Genomic DNA, 12,038 nt, shown 5'->3' on the forward strand with positions numbered 1-12,038 from the left:
AGCATCGTCTTTGAATGTTGAACCTTTTTCAATTAATTAAAAACTATGCACTGTAGAGTGCATATTTTATCAGCCCTCAGCTGCTTAAGTGTCTAGAAAAGACCAGGCAGTTTTTCTTTCTTTCTTTCTTTCTTTTTTTTTTTTTTTTCCAGGCAACCCAGAGCAAGTACTTGCAAGGGTCATATCTTTTTAATTATCTTTTCTCTCTTTGATTAATTATTCCGTCTGACAATAGCGTGTTTCTAATGCTATTCACCTGCCTTTGATGATTGACAACTTTTCTGTCTGATTCAGAGCAAACAGCTGCTGCCACAATCTCCTAGCAACCCGGGTGTGATGGATGAGCCCCCAAGATGGATGGCTGCAATAAATCATGTCTCCAGCCATAAAACTGAGAAAAGGGGATAAGAAGAGAAGCGAACAAAAAACAAAACAAGGTTTCTTCCCATGAGTGCACTCAGTTCCTTACCAATTACACCTGAAATGGACTTTGTACCTATTAATAGCAAAGTTTTTCTAATCAGTAAAAATGGGATGATGCCATTTGTATCAAAGGTGTTTACAATTGTTCCTGCAAATTGGCACTTGTACTCCAATTACCTCCAACACTGCCCAAGTGCAAGGGCAGAGGATCAAAGTTTTGCTTTCTTCCTTGAAGTCTCGGCAAGAAACAATATCATCTTTCTGTTGTCAGATGTGATTCCAGGCACCAACAAAGGATATAAATCTGATTCTACCCGATTTTGGGCAGCAGCTGGACAACACCAAAAGTGAATCCCAAACCAGCCTGTGCACAGTGTCAGGCTGCTAATAAAGTTATTTCAAAATAAACAGACACACACACACACACGCACGCACACACACAAAGTTGCATGGAGTTGGTGAGTGAATACGCCACGTTCCCATTTGTTTCCCCTTCACGGGAGATACAGGCTTTTTACACGTCAGGGAAAAGTTTGTCCAAGAAAGCAGCAAGATACGAACGTTCAGCCCTTCCACAAATTCTCGATTCTCATTTCTTTAGATAAAAAACGACCCCGGTCTAACTTTCCGTCCCATCATTTTTTTAAATTAATGTCCACACGAAAAGTCATACAAGAAGCCCTAAATTTAATTAGCGGACCCAAATAAAGTCACATATTTAATAGAATGCCTGACAATTAAATTTGCACTATCGGGGCTCTCCTAGTGGAGGAGACGGAGCAGGGAGGCCAGCAGTTTCTGTTTCCCTTTTTCCACCGGGGAAACCGGCGGCAGGCCTCTAAAGCAGGAGGGGGAAAGGCCGCTTTACTGATGTTTCCCAGCAGCTGGGGGCCCGGTCAGTGAGCCAGCCTGCGTCCCTACGTCCTTCCAGTAGGTGGGGGTGTCCCGGAGCAGAGCTCAGGGTGCAAAAGAACCAGAAGTGATTAGCCGGCGGGGCCTGGAAACAGCTGTCCACATCAGTCCTGGCGGGGGCCGGCGGGGGCCTGCGGGGGCCTGCGCAGGGGGACCGAGTGCAGACACAAAATGGGGGGGAGGCTGCTGGGAGCAGGGGCAGGGTTAGATCATTTTTTAACTGAAATATTCCTGGGACGTGGAAGTCTATGTTTCTTCATTCTCACACTGCTAACCAAGCCAACCGGTATTATTATCTTTTTTGAATAGTTATATTGTGCTAAGCTTTGCAGATACAGATTTTTTTTTTTTTTAAGCATGTCACAGAGTTTAAAAAATCAGACAAGGGTCCTGGCTTCGGTAAGTACAGCTCTGTTTATATTTTAATGTTTCGTACGTGACTGCCTCTGTTGGGGGAGAGAGAGAGAGAGAGAGAGAGAGAGAGAGAGAGAGAGAGAGGGAGAGGGAGAGAAGTTGCCTGTTAGCTTTAGTGTAAATCACAGATACTTCATTTTTCCTTGTGTCCTTGGAAATTATTCAAAATTAAACCGTCCCTCCTTTATGGGAGGTGGTGTCTTCTGTATTGTAAATGGGAGGGCCTGTGTCTGGTCAGCAGCAATGATAATTCAAGGCCAATCGATGGAAACACACGCGCGCGCACACACACACACACACACACCCCCACCCACAGGCCCCTACCCTGCCCCGGCTCTTCCAACTCTCAAGTTACAGGTTTACACAGCAAGTCTAAATAATATTCAAAATGATAAATGACACCCTAAGCCCAGGATCCACCATCAATCTTTTCTTAAGGAACATCCATCTTCAATAACGCACGTCTGAATCATGTGAATCCAGGAGCCCTGAGCTTCATTTATACCACCCCTCACTAGCCAGGGAGGCTGAATGATACCTGTCAGCCCTGCTTGTTCTTCCTTTTTTTTTTTTTTTCCCTTGACTACTAAAAGGGTGGGGGAAAAAAAAAAGAAGGAAAAAAAGAGAAAAGGAATGTGGGGGGGGGTGGGGGAAGTCAGAAGAGCGTCAGAGGCTGAGCAGACAATATGAAAGAACATAACCTCGTCCATGCCTCTGCCAATCTCGTGCCCGCCCCGCCACACGCCCAGCCATCCATACGAAGCAGGCTCTCCTCCCTTCGCCCCTGAGTCTCCTCTCTCCTCCCTCTCCCTCTCGCCAAATCAGCAGTGCTCTCTCTCTCTCTCTGCAAGCCAGCCGTACTGTGTACAGTGGGAGGAGGAGGAGGAGGACGAGGCAGCATCACATGGACCGGGCTTCCCCTCCCCTCCCCTCCCCGTGTCTGGCTGGGGCCCATATGATAAATGACATATGTCATTCTGTCAGGAGGGAAGGGTGGGTCAGTGATGTATGACTCCGCTGAAAAGGAAATCGACTCTCTGGCATGGCGCAGCTCTTCACCGGGATCTAGTTTCAGAACTCTGAAATGAATTCTCCGACGTTTCAAGTGCATACTTAGGGCAGGCTGATGGGAGGCCTGGGGAAATCACACTTTTATCCTCCCCCTGCCCTTCTGATGGCAAGGGAGGGAAAAAAAAAAAAAAAAACACGGCTCTGCCACTGGATACCTGCAAAAGGCCACACGCGTGTCAAAGTCCCCAGCAGTCACACACCACGGGTTATTAAAAAATGTGACTTTGGGGGAAAAAAAAAAAGGAAAAGAAATGAAGTGGAGTAAGGTTAGTCCTTTTATTTATTTATTTTTTCATGGCAAAGGGCTGACACAAAAGCAAGATAAAAATTAGCATGTTTGAAGTAATCGTCCGCAGCTTGACATCTGCATAGTAAATTTTAAAGGAAAAAAATGTGTCAGACAGCCCTGAGCTGCTTCGCCCTCCCCCCTTTCATTAGCTCACTGCCAGGGTGGCACTGCTGAACCTCATTACGGCAAGAGGATTTATGAAGCTGAACCCAATGGCAAAGAAAAGGCATCTGTCAATAATTGTAGGGAGCTGCACTCACAGCTTTGAAATCTCATTAAGTATGCAGTTATCAGGCATAAAGATCAAAAACATTACTCAACTCCGACAGAATCTTATGGAGGAACATTAATTAGCAACAGGCCTACAGTACAAAAAAAAAAAAAAACACACAGACTTCCTCTCACACCTGCCCAACCCACAAACCTAAAGCAACACTCCCCCTCCCGCCCGAAAAAAAATAATTCCCGGCATCTGAGACTGATCAAGAACATGAAACAAGAGAGACACATACAGAAAGGGGGAGAGGGAGGGAAGGGGTGGGCGGCGAGCAGGGAGGGAGGGGAGAGGAGGGCGGGGAAATTCAGTTGAGAAAGGCTTGGCGGTGAGGAGAGAAAAGGAAGAAGCTGTCAAACTTGGGAAGGATGTCAGCACTGGCCCTGATTACAGGGGCCTACGGAGTTCTCAGACCTTTTATCATCCTGACCATCAAAACCAGCTGAAAGTCACCGCAGGAGGGCTGGTGGCTGGCCCGATGCAGCCCAGGCCCAGGCTGGGACCCCCAGACCCTGTCCTCGGCCCCTGCTCACCTGGCAGGCCGGGATGCTAGGCCCGGTGCGCAGGAGACAGGCCCTGCCCAGCCTTCCGCAGCACTCTGATTTCCCAGCCTGGTCTGCAGCCAGCCCGTGAGAGCAACAGCCAAACCCAGCTCCCCGGGCCTCGGGGGCCTCGGGCACAGTCGGGGGAACCACTTGCTGTCACTGCATCTTAGCACCATCTGCAAACACCTTTTTCTTCCTCCAAAGAAGAAGAGGCATCCCCTTCTCACACATCCACTTTCCCTTATTTTATTTCTGTGTATGCCTGATTTACAGACTCCGTGCCTTGCAACACACCGAAAAACAAAATATAAATGCAGAGAATTCACATCCAAGCCGTCAGGCCAACACTGGGTCATGAGACCTCTTGGCCTTTGTAGTACGTGAGACAGGGCCCAGCTGATGACGGGGGTCAAACCTCCCTGCTAGGTTGATTCCTGGTTATCCACAGGGAGAAAATTAAATGACAAGGTTCCTCTCCCACCACATCCTCCAACTCCTGCAAGCTATGATGGCAAAGAAGAATTCGAACATGTTTGGAAACATCCCGCAAGAACTGTGTGCTTGGGGTCTCTGGCAAACTTATGTCCTACGGTGGCCTGGATCCAGGGTAGGTGCACGGAGATGTGGCGGGGGGGAGTCTCAAAGATCACTCAGGTTTCTGTCAAACAGGCAACGTCGGCCAACTCCGTGGAGGGATGTGCGACAGTCAGGCACGGTCCTCAGATGCCCCCGTGAAAGGTGTATAACAATAGTAATAAATAATAATAATAATAATAATAGAGCATATATTCTGTGCTAATTTCCCTTATTGCACTGTTACAGAAAGGTGGCTTTCTCTTGTTACCCATAAGCACATGCTCCTATGTTCTCTGTCTCTCTCTCTCTCTCTCACACACATACACACACACACACACACATGTGCACACACGGCACTTCCCATAATCCCACACCATGAGGATGAGAAAACCTACAGAACAGCCTGTCCCCTGATCTGAAAACTCCACTCTCATTCTTCTCTGAGCCCCTCTTCCATTCCTATACCTCTTACTTCATTCCATAGGCCCTTCTGAAGTGTTTACCTCTCTCCTCTCCAGAAATAATGGTCACCTTTTCTTAATTAGCCACATCTTTAAGGAAAGGGGAATTAAGATTCCTAGGCAACCAACCTGAAGACCCTTTCAAGCCAAGGCCCATCCTTTCCAATCATTGACTCTCCTTTGGAATATCAATAAATACAGCTCGGATAAATTGTCACCTATGACCGAAAAGAGTTGAGAACACTTGTCTATAAACCAGACTTGACGAGAAGGAATTTTAGCAGGAGTGTTACAATAAGGTGTTTATATTTTTTATGCACTTACCATATTACCTTTATTATGTGTAACATCAAAGTGATTATAGCAATTACATTTAACAGAATTAATTACAGAACTTCCCATCATCCCGGGATACATAATGCATTAGAGGTAAGGCAAAGAAAGAAAACATCTTGATTGTAGTAACTATTGTTGGTGTGTATTTTCCCTGGCAGCAATGCCAAACCAACTGCAGCTTTCAGGAAGAGCAGGGCAATGGAGACGGAGAGCTTTAATCAAAAATGAGATATATTTCCCTTAATTTAAGTAACACTTTTGCCTAATAATATGTTGGCACTATTGGACATACAAAATCAATTTAATTTTTTAAGCATTAATCTTTAAAAGGCACTGGTTAATCCACCCAACCAATGTTACTACATAAAGGAGAAAGCACATGGGTGAAAGACTTACAAGCCTTTACGTATGCAAAATAAATTCACTCAAGGCTTCATTAATATTAATTTAAATTCAAAACCCATTTACATTAAATTGTTCATTAAAAATTGCCTATTTTATGCAACATGCATTTCTCAAAGAACTCAGAGGAAACGAAATACATAGGACTAGATTTAATGACGGGGATGGAAAATCAAAAGTAAATGAATTGGAGTCATTTCATGTATATTACCAAACAGCCCTTTGCTCTCCAAGGGATGGGTTCCAGTTTGGGGAACAAACAGGCATTCAAAGTAGTTTGCTTTCCGCTACTATAAACTTGTGACCGTGACCTTCCGGTCTACCCAAGAGGAAGAAGAAAACAAGAGAAATTGGTGGAATGGAAACCAGTCCAAAACCAGACTGGGGAAGGAAGCAGGTACCACCTCAGAATCCCACCTGGACTCAGAGCATGGAGAGAAAGAGTTACATTAGTGAACATTTGCCAGTACCCATCTTGGTCTAGAATTAATAGTTTCTCTCTCCCCATTCACTCCGCCCCCTGCAATCCTTTATTCCCAAAGCAAGGGAATCAGGAAGATGATGACAAGAAATTGGTGAGTTCCTTGCTTTGGCGCCCTCCCCCTTGAAGACAATCTGAACTTACACTGTTTCCCCAACAGCTGTTCTGGATGAAGAAAACACAGTCATAATTAATAACATGTGTCCTGACAGTATGAATTAATAATTTATCATTAAGCCCAAACAAATTTAAGTTATTCTTCAAGAGCCACACCTTAGCACATTTGAGAAAAATAAGGTAAGGAGATGGTCAAAAAGTCCGGGCAATGTGACCTTCAGAAAAATGCTTTCCCGACCCCCAATACGTCTCTTAGGCCACTCTTGTTGAAATACTAAAATAATTTACAGAATTGAAAGTAATTAAACCCGAGAATCTAAGTGCTGATCAAATCAAGTGTATGTGCTCAAAAATGTCTTTTTTTAAATGGGGCTTATAAAATATTCAATATTTGGTCAAGGACACTATGTAATCTTTCTAATAAAGATTCCTAAAAGTGGAGTATGACAGTCGTTCAGGCAAGTGGTCATAAGCAGATTATGTTCTATTACTGTTTTTTTTTTACTTCCAAAAATGCATAGCATCTTTCTAATCACAAACAGTAACCTGAATTTTTACACCCATGTCTAACGTAAATGTTTACAAATGTTGAAAAATTTGAGAAAGCTACCAAATCTACGTATCCATTCCTTAAAATTCAGGTAGAAGACTCCAGAAAGAAAAAGAAATATTCATAGCCATTGTTTAGTAGAATTTGAAAATTAATTTAATGACTAACTGCAAATACTGGAAGCTAGAATTAATCTGTCTAGATTTTTTTTTTTTAAAGGCTTACAGACATTTAAATGCAAGTATCGGGACACTTTATCAACCTAACATAAAATTGTCATCTTATCTTATTATATGACTATTTTATGCATGTGTCAAAAGAATTTAAAAATGACTGCCTGTCTATTGAGTCTAATTACAACTGCACATTATCTGTCTCGATGTACCAGTCCATATCATTGTTACCAAATACAATATATTGTATTCACCTTTCATTTTTAACTTCAGACAGAGAAACCACAATTTGGAGCATAACTAGAACACACACACACACACACACACACAACACCTGAGAGGCTCCAGGGTGAGTGATACCCCTGTGTTGTTCTGTCCTATTTCCTTGCACGGGCTGCAGGATGATGGTACAGGGGTGTTACAAAACAGCTTCTTTGAAAGGCCTACCTACCTGGGCTGCTCACAAACACAGAAAGTAGACACACACCCTATTTTTTTTTTCTACTACAAGACTAAAGCTATTTTTATAGTTTGTCCAGTGACAGGCAGGAATAAAAATGGGCCAGCAGGAAAGCCTCACAAACTACACTCGGCATAACTGGCCTGCTCCTGTTACTGGATTAAACACGGCTGTGGGGCACCAGGACCAGGACTCCCGATCCTCTCCCTGCTCCTTCCCCGCCTGCATCCACAGCCCTCGCCCCAGCCTGGCTCTGCCAGACACCAGGGAAAGACAAAGGCCCCCAAAAAGGGCCAGGCGCTTCGCCCTCAAGAAGGTGATCCTTCTCCCTCCAGAAACCCAGAAGGGGAGGGTGGGGAAACGAAGGGTTTTCACTCTGGGAACTCACCTGGGTTTCACGGCATTTCCCCCCCCCCCCCCCCCCCCCCCCCCGGCCCTGAGCAGTCACCTTTCATTCTAATCAGTTTACAAAACAATCTTTAGTAAAACAAGAGGAAAAATGCAGACTTGTGAGGCAATTTGGGGAATAACTGCTGATACATCAGTTATTGACTACCTGGCTCCCGTTTACGAGCATGCTCAAGGCAAAACTGAGAACAAAATGACAATATCAACTGCTCACAATCAAGGGTGGCCCTGGAGAGCACTGAAGCCCTAACTGACAGTTGTCAAGATAATGGGGGCAGAGCAGCTGATTCGGGAAGCTTCTCTCCCCTGTGTGGATGTCCAGGGGAATAGCCTTGCCTCCTGCCCTCTTTGTTTTTCTCCTTCAGTTTCTTGATTTCTCTTTTTTTTTAGAATTTACATTGCTCCTTTCATTTTGTAGGAAAAGGGGTGGGGGGAATCACAGAGCGACCAAAACCAGGTATTTTGTCACCTTGCTACAGGGTAGAACGTCTGTCCAAAGGAGAGACGTGTGGCAGGTTTGAGAGCAGATAAATTCCCAAGGCTGATGCCAAAATGCCTTCCTGAACGCTCCACGTACTTCCAAGAGAGAAAAGCTCCTCTCTGGAGCTGCCTGATACGTGGATGAGACTTAGGAAGGTTGGGATGATGTTACTTGGACACCGCCAGGTGTACCATCCTTTAGCTTGCCCGTGTCAACCGGCAAAGTAAAATAACCCCGGGCTGTACCACCGTGAGCTTATGCTATTCCTTGGGGACCCACAGTGATCTGTTACCCCAGCAGGTCCTAAGGGGTCCAAACCACTTTGACAAAAGTCAAGATGCTTGAAGGTTTACCTTTGCAATGGGACCACCTAAGAACTCCATGGAAGGTTATTTTCTTTCACCAAATAAGACTCAAGAGGTCAGTGGCAAGTTGTCGTTTGTTGGATTGTTTTTTTTTTTTTTGAGGGGAGGGTGGAGTTTAGGCAATGGCTTTTTAATGATTTTACACTTCCTTCCAGAAAATGAACAGGAAAGAATAAAACGTGATCTGCTATTAAGTACTGCTTGACTTTCTTTTCCGGTATTTTCAAAAAAATACTTGTTGAAAAACAAATGTTGCACATAGGAGAGAGGGAAAATGGTCGTTTTGCCCAAAGGACCGGGGCCTCTGTAACCCCGCTCCTCTTAACTTCTACAGGCAATGGCATTTGTCCAGCACAAATGTATAGCCCTTTAAAATTACATGCCTGGAGAAAGGAAAACTCCTGCCCAGGTTTCTCTTCAGCAGGTGAAGACATTTCTCTCCCTTTTAAGAAAAGACACTAAGCCGTGCATAATTTCTATCAAAAAGAGAAAAATCCTAAAGGGCAGAAATACGTCTTTTCAGGGATTCTTGGAGGCTGCTTTGGCCTTCTGGGGAACAGTGTTACATTTGGCCTAGATGTAAAAACTGTGTGCACCTGTGTGCTATGTCTGCACGCTCTCCCCAGCTCTCAGCCCTTTGTGGTTGTTATTCTACCCCCAGACCATTAAAAGGGCCCTAATTCCTATGACATGATTATCCAGGTACCAAAGCCCATTTGTCACCTGCAGCAGAAAATTGAGTTAATGCACAACTAAAGGCAGCCAGGACTGTGTAATATCAACTTGATTACATCAAACTAGCTGCAAACCTAATTCTGCTGGATGACACTGCGTCGAGCTTGTCATCTCCAATCATTAAAGCTGTCAGGAATCCATCAGGTTTACAGCTAATTAGGTGAACACTAATGAAGCTGGCAAAACAACTTTTCTTTTTTTATGGCTGAGCGGACCTTTCAGTTTGGAGGGGGGAAAAAATTCTCGAGTCTCCTCAAGGTTGCTGGGGAATGGATTTCCAGTTACCAATCAGCAGACATCTTTCTTTTTTCCCACTCTCTCTCTCTATCAGTACAAAGCAATCAATTTGTCATCACTCCCAGTATGCCACAAAAGCAGGCATGAACCTTATAACTTGCAGCTATGAGAACTGAAAAAGGGAGGAAAAAAATGGGAAGTTTCTCGTCCATCCACACAAACAAACAAACTCACACAGCGCACTTATTGGCCTGTGCATACTTATCACCAGCCTGGATGTGGAAGGTTTTTTTTATTCCTCCACTCTCCTAAATAAGTAGCCCTTCAGACATTCCCCCCCTCCTCCATACGTCCATTAGGCAGAGGCATTCTGATAAAGTAAATCCAAAACCAGGGTATGAGAAAGAAAAAAAGCACTCATGCTGCCAACTTCTGATTGACCATTAAGCTATTGATGAATGTGCCTGTCAGGAGAGAGACAATTAAATCAAATATGAAACAAAGTCGTTTTGACGGGTCATTTTGATAGAGCAAAACCATTCTTCCAGCTCCTATTAGTAGTGCAGTCAAGTTTTTATATAATGAATATTTCTTAACTGACCTGAGATTTCCTGGCTAGCTTTTTAAAAGGTGCAAAAAGGTTAGTGAACAGGTTGCTTTAAAAAAATAAATAAATGAAACCAACAGCACATTTCCTCCTCCTCTAATATTTTTAGCAGAAATTTATCAAATAAGGGTCTCAGATTGGCAAGGTGGAAGAGAAAAGATGAAGCAACGGCGGAGAGGATTCTAAACCAAATGTAAAGATGCAGTCACATATGGTTCATTTGATTGAGGCACACAGATACCTTCAAATGTGCATCCAAAAAGGAAAGAAAAAAATCCCAAAGACTGGAAGCAGTCCAAGACACTCCTACTGCCCAACTTTGTGAAGGAGTCCTCCAAACTTTGAGAGTTTATTTTGGGTAGATAAGCTCATTGCTTGAGCTTGGAATTTAAAGTAGAAGATGGGATAGGCAAAAAGCACCAGCCAGGAGGTGACTTGAGAGGCGGCACCCTCCCTACAACCACTACTGGGATTTTCAAACTTTCTAAATTTGGGTAACACTGAGGACAGAAAGCAAAATTTGTAATATATGCTCCAAACCAAGTCTGTTTTCTTCTACGATTTTCTTAGGACACTAACAGGACAGTACATTTTTGGGAGAAGAAAGAACAGCATTTCCTCTCTGTGACCCTGTGTGAGAAGACTCAAGTTCAGATGCAGCCGGTTTGTGAGCTCCACTGGCAGTGCCGGCTGAAGTGACGGAAATGACCATCACCATCACCCCCACTGCTACTACAGGCACTCCGGGGCAACATGGGTACCACACCTTCATCCAAAAAGGGCACCAGGCAATGCCCTGACCCTTCTCCCTCCCCTCCCTTCTTCCACAAAAGCAAAGAACAGAAAAGAAAGGAAGAGAAGGGAAAAAAAAAAAAAAAGTAAAGAAAAGAAACGAACCTCCACTTAACCCTCCCCTTCAGGCAGCATCTGAACTTCTGCACATCTGAGTGTTACTCATATCAAAATACATCCTGTCCATATGTGGTCCTCTCAGCAATCCGCCCCAAATCCCAGAAGTTGCACTGACAGGGCCCTAGTGACGTCACAGAGCTTGGCCTCACCATTTCAAATGATTTATTGATGTTTATTGGGAATGAATAGATCAAAGGCAGCAGCATGATGGGCAATCAATCAGTCATCAAATCAAGGGTGGCAAAGGGCCAGAAACCCTTCTTCCAAGCAACATACCCCCAACTGACATTATTGCAAAATAATGTTATGTGTGTGGGTTTTGTTTTGCTTTCAATGATGCTTTTTCCAGAAAAGAAAAAAAAAAAAAACCCGGCTCAGTCTTAAAAGGAGTTGACACTCCTAAAAAAAAAAAAAGGGGGGGGGGTGATGGGGAGAAAGTACTCAGACACGTCCCAGAACTAAGTGCTAGGAGGAGATGAGCATGGGAGAAGCAGTGGAAGGAGAGGGTGGGGGTGAGCGAAAACAAACCGGGGAAAAGGGAACGCCAGCATCTAACATCGACTTGACAGTCATCTGACAATACCCAGACCCTGTGCGCTCTGCTTTCCACCGCTGTGCCCGGTTTGGGCCCAATAAATGAAGAATCAATCGGATTAGCAGTAAGGTGGCCGAAGGGACCCGCTCGCTCAGTCGCTCGCTCTCTTTCGCTCGGCAGACACCAGGCAGTCCCCCGCCGGCCGGCCGCGGGAGGACACGGAAGGTGTCCCGGAGAACTCAGGTGACCCCGCCCGCCCCCACAGAAAGAGACA

The 12,038-nt window shown here is 44.6% G+C and overlaps 1 protein-coding gene across 1 annotated transcript in view; it reads right to left on the bottom strand.

Moving 5' to 3' along the window:
• TSHZ3 (teashirt zinc finger homeobox 3) overlaps positions 1-12,038 on the bottom strand; it is a 69,452-nt gene that overhangs the window by 56,708 nt on the left and 706 nt on the right. The gene's annotated exons all lie outside the window — the stretch shown is intronic.

Source organism: Balaenoptera acutorostrata, chromosome 19 (genome assembly GCF_949987535.1).
Source record: "Balaenoptera acutorostrata chromosome 19, mBalAcu1.1, whole genome shotgun sequence".
NCBI lineage: Eukaryota > Metazoa > Chordata > Mammalia > Artiodactyla > Balaenopteridae > Balaenoptera > Balaenoptera acutorostrata.